Below are 14,669 nucleotides of genomic sequence, written 5' to 3'. Positions count from 1 at the left end.
TTTATCTTGGTCTTCTCAACCTCCCACCACTTCCAAACACTCTTCTGACTCTTTCGGTCACCAAAATCCTTTTAGACACCGTTCTTGGCAATCTAAGGGCCCTGAGCGTAATATCTCAGTTGTAAGTTCTGTAGTGTGCTGGAATTGTCGTGAGTCTGGCCATACTTTTTATGATTGCGGCATCCCTCGTACCCGTATTTTCTGCCACGGTTGTGGTAAAGAAAATACCCTCAAACTCAATTGTTTTAGGTGTTCGGGAAACGAACGATCGGAGGTCCGTCCCCTGAGCGTTTCTCCGTCCACACCCCCATCAGGGAATCAAACCGTTACATCAAACGAAACCACTGGTCCAACCACGTCAAGCCACCCAAACCCATCTTCCAGTCGGAAATGGAAAGGGGTTGTTCCAAAAAAACCAACACACGCCACACCAAGTCATTCCAAGAAGTAACTTCTCAATATAATACATTTGATTCGCATAGATTATCTTCCCAAATTTTAGTAATAAACATAATAGTAGCAGTGTAGTAGTTCCAGTATCTATACCAGAGCCTACCACAATTCAGGAGGATTCTTTTATTTCTGATTCTTCTTGTTTGCCTATTGCATCCTCTGATTGTGTAGGTAGAGATAATAAGTTTAGTTTAGTACCATTTAAAATTTTTGATCAATCAGATAATAATTGTTTTGATTTGAATTCGTTATTAGTGAGAAAACATAATGATAATAGACCTTATCTTCCTATTAAGATTTTAGGACAATCTTGTTTAGCTCTTTTAGATAGTGGCTCGAACATTTCTGTGATAGGTTCACATTCATTAACTTTACTGAAAAATGCTGAGGTTTCCATTATGCCCATTTCTTCTCTGCAAGTGTCTACTGCAGATGGTACAGTTCAGTCTATTACAGGCAAATTTGAAACTGAAATCACAGTAGCAGATTTATGTAAACAAATTACATTCTATATTATTCCTTCAGTTCAGAATTCTATAATTTTAGGTATGGACTTCTTAAATGCTTTTAATAGCACACTAAATTGTTCTAATTTTTCCTTTTCTATTTCTCAATTTAATCTGTCCTTACTTAGTGCTATTCAGGATTTTACTAGTTTATCTAGTTCAGAACAAAGTCAATTAGAGAATATGATCTCTAAGTTTACAACTCTTTCGTCGAAAGACAAGTTAGGTCGTACATCCTTAATATCTCACACTATCGAGGTAGGAGATACCACACCTTTTAGACAATATCAGTATCCTATTCCTCAGGCTTGGCAAGTTGACTTGGAAAAGGAAATTGATTCCATGTTAGAGTTGAAGATCATTGAACCTTCCACGTCTTCTTACTGTAGTCCTTTGTGGTTAACCAAGAAAAAAGATGGATCTTTTAGGGTTTGCTTCGATGGTCGAAAGTTGAATAATATTACTACAAATCGGGATGCTTATCCTATTCCCCGAATAGACGTCATTCTAAGTAAACTCCAGAATGCTAGGTATATTTCTTCTATCGATCTATCTAAAGCTTTTTTACAGATTCCTTTGAGTGAGGAAAGTAAAAAGTATACAGCTTTTGCAGTTAGTGGGAAAGGATTATTTCAGTTTGTCACTATGCCTTTTGGTCTTGTTTCAGCTCCTCAGACAATGTGTCGTCTGATGGACTTAGTCATTGGTCCTCAGTTAGAGCCCTATGTTTTTTATTATTTGGATGACATTTTGGTTGTCACTCCTGATTTTTCTCTTCATATGGAAATTTTGGATAAGTTGTTTTTACGTCTCAAAGAGGCTAATTTAACTATTAATTTAGATAAATGTCAGTTTTGTCGTCCTAGTCTTAAATTTTTAGGATATGTAGTCGATAGTAAAGGGTTAAGGACTGACCCTGATAAAGTTACAGCTATCAAAGATTTTCCTATACCTAAGACTACTACTCAAGTCCGTAGGATATTAGGCATGTGTGGATATTATCGTCGGTTTGTGCCGTCTTATTCTACTTTGTTGTCTCCACTTACAGATCTCCTTAAAAATAGGAAAAAAGGCCAAACTATTACATGGACTTCAGAAGCCGATGATGCTTTCCGGCGTATAAAAGAAGCTCTTACTAGTGCACCTGTCATGACATCTCCGAATTTTAAAGAGCATTTCTATCTCATGACAGATTGTTCCAACACTGCTTCAGGTGGTGTACTGTTTCAAATGAAGGATGGTTCGGAACATCCAATAGCTTATACCAGCAAAAAGCTCAATAAAGCACAGAAAAATTATTCCACCACAGAGAGAGAACTTCTTGCAATTATCCATGGTCTTGATGCCTTTCGGTACTATCTTGAGGGTCGTAAGTTTACTATCATCACAGATCATAGTTCTTTATTATGGTTACATTCCATGAAAAATCCGTCACAACGTTTATCCCGTTGGATTTGTAGGCTTTCTGTCTTTGATTATAATATTGTTCATCGCAAAGCCAATGGTGTTGTGGTTGCAGATGCGTTGTCACGTACATTCGATATCAATCTTTTAGATCTGTCCACTTTATCTCCAGATAATTGGTATCGAAAGATGATTCATAATGTCACCCAGGAACCTACTAGATATCCTGATTTCAAGGTAGAGAATAATATCCTGTATAAACATGTAATCAGTCCAGTTGAATCTTTATCGAATATGTCTGATTGGAAAATAGTAGTCCCAACAGCAAATAGGGATGAAGTCTTGAGAACTTTTCATGATGATGTGACATCAGGTCACTTTGGTTTTTATAAAACATTTAGTAAAATAGCTGAGTTATATTACTGGCCTGGTCTGCGCAACTCAGTTAAGAAATACATCTCTAGATGTAGAGTTTGTGCAACATGCAAGCCGAGTAACCTACCTCAAGCTGGATTAATGAGTTCGTTTAGGAACATTAATTTTCCTTGGCAAATGATCTCTTTAGACCTTATTGGACCGTATCCACGTAGTTATTCAGGTAATACGTATTGTTTGGTAGTTGTAGATTACTTCACCAAATTTCCTTTAGTTTGCCCTCTTCGTAAGGCTACAACTCCAGCTATTTTGAAGTTCTTAGAGGAGCAAGTGTTCTTACTATTTGGTATTCCCCAAATAGTATCATGTGATAATGGTCCACAATTTATTTCTAAAGCCTTTAAAGATCTTTTAAGTAAATATAAGGTCCAAAAGATATTCTACAATGCAGCTTATCATCCGCAAGCTAACCACACTGAACGTGTAAATCGTAGCATTGTTACTGCTCTTCGATCTTACACTTACACTGATCATAGAGCTTGGGATCAGTACATTCATTCAGTTGCTCAAGCCATTCGAACTTCTGTTCATGAAACCACTCAGTGCTCTCCAGCTTATGTTAATTTTGGTAGGCATGTTCCATTGTCAGGTGATTATTTCGGTTTAATTTCTGAAAATTCAACAACTCTTCCTCAAATTTCTGAGAAACTTCACCGTATGGAAGATCTCCAAAACTTACCTCCAATATTCGCTGACATTAGGAAGAAGTTGAAAGCTTCTTACCATAGAAATCAGCATCAGTATAATTTGAGGAAACGAGATTTGCGATTTTTTGTGGGCGATCGAGTTTTGAAACGGAATTTTGTAAAATCAAATAAAGGTGATGCCATTTCTGCTAAGTTTTGTCAGAAATATGTTCCCTGTACTGTCGTTAGGGTAATATCTCCTTTAGTATATGAATTAAAAGACAATTCGACAAATAGACGAATTGGTCAATTTCATATAAAGGATTTACTCCCTGATAATACAACAGATGAGGCAACATCTTCATCTTCAGAGGAAGATTAACTTAATGTCTATTAAGTTAACTTATTCCTATGAGTGTTATTGTTTTGGCTCGGTTTGGTTACGATTTGATATTTTCTTAGATTTTTGTTATTAATCACCAGATTTGATATATCTACAGCTTATACTTTGATTAGTATCTGTTTATAATTAGTTAAAATTATTAAGGCCATTAGAGTGTTTACGTATATTAGATGTTGCATTGGGATGGAACTAAATATTGTAATGCTACTATACTGTGCTATATGTTTATGTGTTGTATAACCTATGTTCCCATTTTGCTTACTTGTTTTGCCAGGTTGGAAAGAATGTTGTAATTTTTTTATGGATTTGATTCCGTTTATTGGTCATGGTCAAGTTATATAGGAACATGTATCTGAATGTGCTATGTGGGATGGTTTTTTTTATGTCATTAGGAATTTATATAGATAATCAGTATGCATAATTTTAGTACACTCCTATATTATATAGACTATTCTGCCTGTGTATATGTGAATGAATACGTGGGTTCGAAGTTTTAGTTCAATTGTTGGCCCCAGTTGTTCAATGAATTTCGGAATTCACCATTTTCATGACAAGTGTACAGTTATCTAGGCAGTAGAATGTCTTCCATAGACAGTAAATTATTGTTAATGTTAATTAGGATTTGAATATTTAGCTTTAATCCTTAATATTTTCAGACTTTGGTCTAATATAAGAATTGTTCCTTAGCTGATTTATTATTCTTACTTATATAATAGTTTATTCAAGTCATGGATTGCTCCCTTTACAGCTAGCATGTTTAGATTACAGTTATGGATAGTGATTCCATATTTTGGCAACAAATGACCATTTATAGTTATTTTCACTTCTTTCCTCAGGCACTTATCTATATTTTGGTATATTGAACTAGGAATTATCCTGTTCTCTTTTATTAATATCAGAACGAATTATAAATTTGCAGTTTCTTCAGAAATTGGTCTACTCTACCTTAACTCTTACTATTTTGCTATGGTTGTTAGAGTTACTGGCACATTAAACTCCTTTTAGTGCTCTTATTTTAGATATTCTTATAAATTTTTTGTAGCTACCTGCTATAGTTATCGAGTATCAGCATAAGTTAATTTTGTTGTTTTTTTTAGTTTTTATTTTTGGTCTTTATTTTGGATCCCAAATGTACTGATGACAGATCATCAGGATGGAATCGATTTTATGGCTGTCCTTTTGTTTAAGCCGTTAGTCCCACATTTTGATCCAATAATTTATTTGATGAATTTTAAGGTTAGGCACATATTACCGGATGTGGGTATATGTGGACCTACCATATTTGGTTTAGTTGGTTAGTTTAGTAGTGTAAATTGGGTCATTATTTGCCTGATTGATTATCTTTGGATATGCTACTTTATAAATCTGTTGTCCACTGTATGGTCAATTTTGGATTTACCATCCAATTCGACACTTATATTGTTGTCTATACATTTGGTATTTTTATTGTTACTTATATTGTTTTATATAAGTACGTTGGTATTTTTACTATTACTTATTATTGTGTATCGGTCCACCTATTTGCCTGATTGATTATTTCTTGGATATGCTCTTCTATAAATCTGTTGTCCATTGATGAGTCAATTTTGGAACCAGGGTCCGATTTCACATTATTTTGGATTATTTTTATTGAGTATTTGTATTACTAGTCTATACTATGCTATGTTGGAGTTTTACCTTACTTTAACTTTACTCTAAATAGTATGTGACTTTTTACTTAGTTACATGTGGGTATCTTTAGATGAAACCATTTCTTTATTCCTACATCACTCATAATCTGTGGTTAATTATAATCATGTGAATCGATGTAGATTGTTTTGGAAGTATTTTAGTGAGTTAATATAGTTTATAGCTGTACTTGGCAAATTGTTGCCATGGCTATAATTTTTTATATATAAGTTTTTTTTTTTTTTTTCTCGATTCTTGATTGCTCCACATATGGTTGAAGTATTGGTTAACCTACATCTAACCAATCAGTCAAGTAAAAGAAAAAAAAAATTTTTTTCACTTAAAAATTTTTTTTTCTCAAGTAAGAGGGGAATGTAACGAGTCCGTTACTTAAATAATCGTTTACCTTCTTTTTGTGACTGGAATCTTTTAATTTAATTCTAAATTAAATTCATATTGAAATATTCTTAAACTAAATATTTAAATAACTCCCAGTAAATTTTATTTTCTGATGTTGGCATTAAACTGCGCCCTCAGCGGTGAAATTCTGAAAATACATTCAACCGACAGCTTGTTAAATCACTTGTTGCTGGAATCTCGTTGAGTGAACATCGTTTGTTCAAGGCGGCTGGGGAAGTGCCACTTTTTTTTCCCGAATTTGGTTTAAGTTTATTTTATGTGAAGAGCTGTTATTTTAGAAGAAACCATTTGAGTTATTTTGTTGTTTTGTACGAGGATATTTTCAGTTGGATCACCCTAGCCGGTAAGATAACATTACAAATAAATTATAAGGAAAAATCCTTTATATCATCCGCCATTGTTAGTAAAATTCAGACCTATTTTAATTTCGTCTTTGATAGGTATTGCATATATTTGATACATGTTATATTTCACCTTATTTCATTAAGGAAAAGTTTTATACCTAAATAAATTATAAGTATTAGATTCTATATCTATCTCAAATTTTTATTTCCTTTCAAGAATTAAAGCAAACAATTATTTATTTCAATTTCATACCGTTAAACCGGCTAATATTTCTTTTTTTTTCCTATTCTATAATATATAAGATCATGTTTGCCGTTAAAATTATCTATTTAATATATCCATACATTATAAAAACATTGTCACACCATTCGAAGGTCACTATTTACCGAAAACCATTAAGGTTTTTATTTCAATAAGGTCACTTCCTGACATTTTTTGTATCGCCTTTCAAGATTGATAACCCTTGTGTTTTTCCTTACCTTTTGTATGTACAAAAACATGGAGTAACACAACTGTTTTTTTAGCCTACTCAAGAATCCAGTTACAAGTCAGGGGAAGAATTATTTTTTAGTTGGGGTTATACTTAATAAGGATAAGGGGAAGGAGTTTCAAGTGGTTTTTTTTATGGGATATTAAGAAGCAGTTTAAAGTGACGTATTTGTCCAATAGTACCTGATCCAGGGAATACAGGTTTGCTATCTTGTTACCACCTGAGTCCAGTTCTCCACCGGATCATCTTCGAGGGAAACCGGCAGGAAGAACTGACTTATTTTTTTTTTATCATTCAATTACTTTAAATAATTTTTTTTATGTCCTCTTCAAGGTTTTAACTTTTGGTTCAATTTTTAATAAAAGAAAACTATCCTTAATAATAAACATCTTCAATTTTTTCTAAAAAAAAAAACATTTATCATTGTAATTTAAATTAATTATTTATTGTTTACCAAGGGATGAGGTTATAACTCTCCCTTGAATTTCTCTTTGTTAGGTTATTGTGTGCACACATATCCCGGAGAATTTTTACTTAAAAACCTAAACAATTTTTGAACGAAAACTAACTATTAGTGAGTAGTATATAATTATATTTATTATTTATACATTGTTATTGGATCTAACTTTTGTCACAATTTGAAATTTTTAAGGGGTATATCAGGGGTAAATTGTTTTATAATTATATTCAGGGATTTTACTGTAAATATAGCTATAGTTAACTGTACATAAGAGGTGGTGGTTTAGTGTATAAGCATTTAAAATAGTTTGTACCTAAGTTTGGTAATTATTAAAGGTGTGGTTAAAATTTAATATTTCAATTAGTACCTATCTTTTATATTTCAGCAATACAAGATATCTCGGAAGAAAACATTTACCTTCCTGGCGCCCAAGCATTCACTAGAGCAACTTTTACTTTTCATCTGTTTATTTCTTGGTGGTTTTCTTGTCATTAGTTCTTATATCTTACGGTCTCTGTAGGGCATGCAAATTGGCCGAATCCTTCTTTGAGTGTCAAGTGGTCATTCTCCTGCATAGTCGCTAGCCAACACTTAATTCTGTTATATTTTAAAATTCATATTTACTTCATAAAATTCATATTTATTTCTTTTACATAATTTATCTCTATCTAATCCCTTCCATCTTCTGTTCTTCCACATATTAGTTCGTTGGTGTATCAAGGTACATTTTAGAGTTTACCCTTTTGCTACACTGGATAGAGTCACCCAGACTCCTCTAGCACAATTTTTGTTACAATAACATATTTTTGTTACAATGTTACAAAGCTCAATTTGAGATGTGCATTCGTGAAATTCTAGAAGATAATCCAGATGAATTCGGCAACTTGGAAATAACGTTTTAACAATATGGTACTCCTGTACACGATTATGGCGCAGTAAGACGTTACTCAGATGGTGAATCTCGTGGTAGATGGATTGGACGACGAGGTTCGATAGAATGGCCAGTTCGGTCACCGGACCTCACACCATTAGATTTTTTTCTGGGAAGGTATTTGAAATCTAAAGGCGCGTAATGATTTGAGCAAATTAACTCGCACGTACGTAGTGTGCGAACACACGTTCGGTGCAACCTACGTAGTAATTCATAGTATACTTAAACAGAAAAAAGAGCGGAATAAATAATTTTTAACTAAAATCAATCTGTACAGTTTATGCACACAACCGTTACATTCACAAAGACCATCCAAAATAAGCAAATTGATGCGTAAATATTCTTTGATCTTGCCCAGAAACCTACCACTAATGGATAGCATTCGTGCGCGTTAACTTTATGTGGGCATACGTACAGACCTGAGCAATTTTGCGCACACAGCGTTCGTGCGAATAAATTTGCTCAAGTCAGTACGGCCATTCGCTACAGCACCCGACAGTATTTACATTTTGAAGCAACGAATTTTTGAAGAATGTAGGGCAATTTCCCCCGATACATTTGAACGCGTACGACAAGAGAATGCATTACTGTCAGGAAGTAGATGGAGCGTATGTTGAACATTTAATATAAGAACTGGTTCTAAATCTTTATTAATTAAATGCGTAACTACAATTTTAGTATTTATTTGTTTATTTATCAAAATCAGCTTAAACCCAAATAAAATTATTAGGATTGAATAGGTATTTTCAATACCTTTCAAACGAGATATCACTTGCCCTAATGTCATATTTAAAATTATCGGTCGCAGTGGCTATGTAACGTCATCTATGACTATTACGTCATACGTTATGACTAGCTGAGAAGCCTACGTCCGTTTATTTCCTCCCTTGAGCCGTTCAAAATATACGATGCGTGGAGGGGACTTATGGCTAGCACCTAGCAATAAGTCCCCTCCACCGCATATATATATATATATATATATATATATATATATATATATATATATATATATATATATATATTATATTGTGATAAATAAAATTTTCTGACGTTACTTAAATAAAGTGCACGCCTATTATAATCAGCAAATATGTAGGTTTAGATATCGGTGAACATCCGGCGTATATTGATATTTAAAAAAAAAACACCTTGTCTCTTTACCGAATAAGTAAAGATAAGATAAAATCCACTTTATTGTTATTAATATTGAAATATTGATACAAATATTTGAACTAACTTACGTAATGATGTAGGAATATAATGCTAAATTCATCTCAATTCTTTTCTTTTCATGGTATGTATATTATAAAAGACTTAAATATAAGCGGGGATGATCTACGTAGATGAAAGACGTGCCCACGTGCAAGGCAACGAAATGTATTGGCTACGATGAGGTCATTAGGTATTAGTACCAATTTTTTAAAATAATAATCCACATCTGCATATTTACAATTTTACAAGTAGTTTCTGATGTTTATTTATCAACAAATTATAGGACAATAATGTAGTCTTCCAAGATACTCTTATTTGTATCTCATTGTTCAGAGTTGACAGTTTTGGGTATAGTAGGTACATATTATTCTAGATCTGTCTGCAACAGAAAGTAAGATATGGAAAAATGGCAATAATGGTGACAAAAAGCAAAATTTTAGTTATTATTCTGAATAGTGGTGTAGGTATTAAACTTAATTTAAAAATTAAACAAGAATTGTCATTAAGTACTATCTACTGAATACACAAAGTATTTATATTTATAGATAAAATACTATTTAAAATCAAATACGGAAAGGCAAGCGAATGTCTCTTGCTTATTTCCAAGTTTAAGTGGTTAGAATACAAAAGGTGCCATCTACTTTGATGGACATATATGAAAACGATTTAATAATATCGTTTTCTGTCCTTTACGCGAAACGAAATGTTCAAAGGTTTACATCTTTTAGCAAAAGCTTGCTATCGCTTTGTTGAATTGAAAAGTACAATATATGGCGTAAGATCAAAATTCGTAAATCTATCGTGTTTGAATCGGTATGAATAGAGTATTATGACGTCAAAGCACGTGGTGTTCGTGTGTATTAAGGTATAAAAAAAATTGCTTATTACAAGCTTAAATTTTTTTTTTTTTTTTGACTGGACCTGGATATTTCCACTTCATGGTTTGTTACAGTTTCACTTTTAATATTATGACGTCATTTCAGCATCCCTGCTTGGTCAGATGAGCTAAGTACAAAATCAAACACGGAAATATCAACGAAAGTCTTGTTCTATTGCCTTAAAAGAAGAAACCAATAGAAAGAAAATAACACTATTAGTAAGTCAATAAAATATCGAAGAGACATCACTTATGCTTTAAAATAACATACATATAAAATCAGAGTTTGATGTTAATATTGAGAGTACACTAACTGTAAGACCAAATACTTAGTATCTCGGGATAGTATCATGAGACTTTTTCCTGGTGTTTTTCTAATGATTTACTATGGGATCACTAACAGGAGAATTTTACTGTCATCATTGCAAGTGGTTGCATGATTTTTCTGACGGGTATTCTTAATTTAAAATATCTTTCATGTAATGGAATGAGTTATCTTCTAATAAAGTCATCCCAGGAACGCAACTCAAAAATATTGAAAATATCATTTTAAAGTCATCTACTTTCTAAATCATCTTTCTGTCTAAATTGTCAATATGAATGTATTATATAAAATAAAATATTAGAAGAATTTTTTTACCAAGTACCAGCTTCAGAACAATAATCATAGAATTTTCCAATAGGTATTTGTTCATTTTATATCTCTGTACCCCGGAGGTAAAGGACACTACTTATGTCCATTTTTATCAAAATTGGGATTATTGCACTTTTGAATATAACTTTTCTAACTCTACACATAAGTAAACCATACTATGTCCAGAGATAATTTTATGGCAAGTTACCGACTTTTTAATAAATACCAAGTCCACTTCCAGTCAGAGGTAAACAACACCATGTGGACTTGGTGCTGTTTACGTCTACTAAATGTGTGCACTGTTATTTACCATCCGGACATAGTGTTATGTACCCTGGTACCTGGTGGAATTGTCATGAAATAAAATAATTGTAACCATTTTATTTAGTTCGCAATAGTGTAAGATGGTTAAAAGTTGTACCATAGGTACATCCGTTGTTTAATAATTGCAAAATGGATCCGAACTCTCGTGGTAAAAGAATACTGCAATTATTGTTATGTAATATCCCTAATGAAACAACAGCTACAGGTAAGCTATTGTTTAATAACACTGATTTAGTATTTTGCTAACCTCAAATATTTAGTACTGTGATATTATTTTGTATAGGTCTCAGAATTTCAAACAGTACCTACATTTTCTGTACCTACTGTTAAAATAGAAGTATCAGTTAGGATGTTTTTGTTACTAGTAAATTTTGTCTGTTTTTTTTAAATGACCATAATATGGTATGATTGTTGTCACTTAATTAAGTAACATGCAGTGCATTTTATGTTGTTGAGTTGTAAACAGAGACAGGAATTTACCAAGAAATTCCCAGTATGTATTATACTCGTAGGAACAAAATACTACAATAGATTGGGCAAAATATATTTACCGTTAAGCGCAACCGGTATCACAATAATTATTGTTGTCGTTAATATCAACAGATTGGGGTGAACGGATGTTGCCAGATCTATATTTTTTTAATGGGAGTAACGGAAATTACTGAGTAAATTCCGGTCTTTGGTTAGAAGGATTATTTTTGTGTTGGCCAATTTTAGGCCTACACAATTAACCTATAATTATTACTACAAGGCTGGATTTGTTTTAGAACAAACTGATCACTACAGTAACTTTCAAGGTAATGGTAAGTGGACGAAGATGATAATTTGTTTGGAGATAATGATTCGGATATTGATAAAACCTATGAGCCTCTAAGCGATGAAAGCTCAGAATCAGACGAAAATGATGTGAGACGTATAGGTAAACCAGCGAAAACAAAGGTAAAAAAAAGCTGTTACTTCTCCTACCACTAGTGGGAAGTGGGGCAATAGCAAAAAATCTTCTTAAGGACGATTTATCACTAAGCAGTGATACAGGCAAGTGTCAAAAGAACGGTACAAAATGTAACTAAGTGCAAACAAAAAGGTAAAAAACTTGTAGTGAATGAACAAAATTTTGCCTGTAATGTTCGCAAACGGAAAATAGCTGGTGGGAAAGAGTAGCTCAGTAAAATAGGCGAAGACATGCCTGCAAAAATATTAAAGCCTACTGAAAGATGGCCAGAATACGAAAGACAAAAAATCTTTAACTCATACTGGACTGAGACAAACGTTTCAGATGTTAAAAAGCAATTTATCTTCTTATGTATTGACACACAACCTACTCTTCGATAAAAAAGAGACCCAAACTCTAAGAAATCTAAAAATAATACACTACACTACCATTTTACAGTGAACAATCAGCGATTAAAAGTGTGCAAGATTATGTTTTTAAACACACTTTGTATATCTAATTTAGTAGTAGTGAATATGTTGAAAAGAATTGAACCAGGAGGTTTCATAAAAGCTGATCAAAGAGGTAGACACACGCCAATAAAACTCCTACCGAACCCATAAATAGCATACATCAACATATCAATTCCTTCCCAAAGTACGAGAGTCATTATTCCAGAGAAAAGAGCAAGAGAAAAAATTTGGGCCACAGAACTTAGAATAGAAAAGATGTATCAACTGTACATTGATGAATGGAATAAAAGAGATGTGTATCGAAAGTTAAGAGCAAAAAAGTGGTTGTACGCAGATATTTTTAATAAAGACTTCAAGTTGTCGTTTAAACTGCCCGAAATAGACACTTGCGATACATGCAGTACATTCACCGTTCAATTGAAAAATAATCTTACTGCAGATGAACTAACCAGTATACAGGGATCATGATGCTCACATAATTGAATATAAAACTCGGTATAACTTAAAACAATTGGACTTTATAATGGCTAACTAGTCACCAAAACACAAAGTACTATCTAGTGATTTGCAAAAATGTTTGCCTTCACCACTAACAAACAATTGTATTAGTTTCTACAAAAGGAAGATTTGGACATTTAATTTTATTATTTCGGTATCAGGTTATCAGTGCAAGATAAAAGATCAAAAATTCAAACGTCAATAAACTTATTTTAACCTTCAATTACGACTTATTTCCACTAAAATAGTAATTAGATCTTATCTCCGTCGGTGGTCCGGGAACACTATTCCATTCCTCCGTATTTCCCGTCATCTTCACGATCATCTCTCTTACAGTCACAGGGTTCATACCTATTTCTTTATACATTCTGTTTCTCTCCACTGTACATCTATTACACTCCATCATTGTGTGAGTAACAATGTCGGAATATTCGCAGTATAGGCATTCATCTGTATCTGTCTTTCTGAACCTATGAAGATACGCCCTAAAACAGACAATCTACCCAGTCCCTTAGGCTAGGGATCAGCATCTTGGTCCACTTTTTCCTTGTTGTTCCACTCTTCTTACCATCTTTCCATTGATCTTTCCCTTTCTTCTTTTTTTTTATAGCTGTTTTCAAACGCTCTCTTCTCTCATATAGATGTCTCTTTTCTACTGCTAACACATGCAGAGGAACACAACCCGTGATAGTCCACAAGGCCGCCGCAGATACAATCCTGTAGGCGCATACTACTCGCAACAGACTCGTTCTGTCTACTTTTTCATAAGCCTAATATTAGGTATCTATATCTACATATAATAAAAAATATTATTAATTATTGTGTATTAATTATTGCGTATTAATACAATAATTATTGTGTTCTACATAGTTAGAGTGGTAATTTAATTATTCAATTAGCGTTTTGGATTTTTTGTATTGTGAAAGGCAAGTTACATTTTCCTACTATTCTTTATATATTTTTTACTTTATATGCACTGGGGGAGGGGTTTAACCCCCAAAAACCCCCCTGGGTGCGCCACAGGTACTTGATGAAATAAAGTATAAGTGCCGATGCCCGGAGAAACAGACTTATTAAATGCTAACGTGACAATAAAATCAATAGTCTAGCCCATGATAAATGTTTTCTAAACACTACCAATATGTGTATGCTTCCATTATCATAAACTATTAAATAATTTAATTGCAATGTACAATTTTATTCTGAATTTCAAACAATATGGGTGTGTTCTAATATTATGACGCCAAAATAGCTATTTCCGTTATTCTATAACAAACCTTGACAAAAATAGTATACACAAATTTACTAAAATTGGTTCTACAACAGTGTGATTATGTCATTATTTGCGTATAAATAACTTTTTTAAAATGTTGTTTTAATCATTTTAAAACCCTGTGTCTTCAAGGACATATCGGTACACTATGTAAAAAGGGGTATAACGCTTTATACGAGTCGTTTTGTTTCAAAACCAGATACATCATGAAATTAAAATTTTACAGGAAACACGAAAATTGATTAGGACTTGAAGATAAAACATTACCACATCTAAATTTTGGTAACAGTTATATGTGGGGGATAG

General features: G+C 33.0%; 1 protein-coding gene and 1 long non-coding RNA gene across 4 annotated transcripts in view; one reads left to right on the top strand and one right to left on the bottom strand.

The window, feature by feature from the left end:
- The window catches only part of LOC140439581 (uncharacterized), a 345,093-nt gene that overhangs the window by 70,166 nt on the left and 260,258 nt on the right, over positions 1-14,669 (bottom strand). The window lies entirely within an intron of this gene.
- LOC140438256 (uncharacterized) lies at positions 6,021-7,557 on the top strand. Its single transcript, XR_011950470.1, has 2 exons — positions 6,021-6,258; positions 6,785-7,557. It is a non-coding gene; the product is annotated as an uncharacterized lncRNA (long non-coding RNA).

Source organism: Diabrotica undecimpunctata, chromosome 4, assembly GCF_040954645.1.
Source record: "Diabrotica undecimpunctata isolate CICGRU chromosome 4, icDiaUnde3, whole genome shotgun sequence".
Taxonomy (NCBI): domain Eukaryota; kingdom Metazoa; phylum Arthropoda; class Insecta; order Coleoptera; family Chrysomelidae; genus Diabrotica; species Diabrotica undecimpunctata.
The sequence above is the reverse complement of the archived record's forward strand: the minus strand, read 5'-3'. Positions and strand labels throughout refer to the sequence as shown.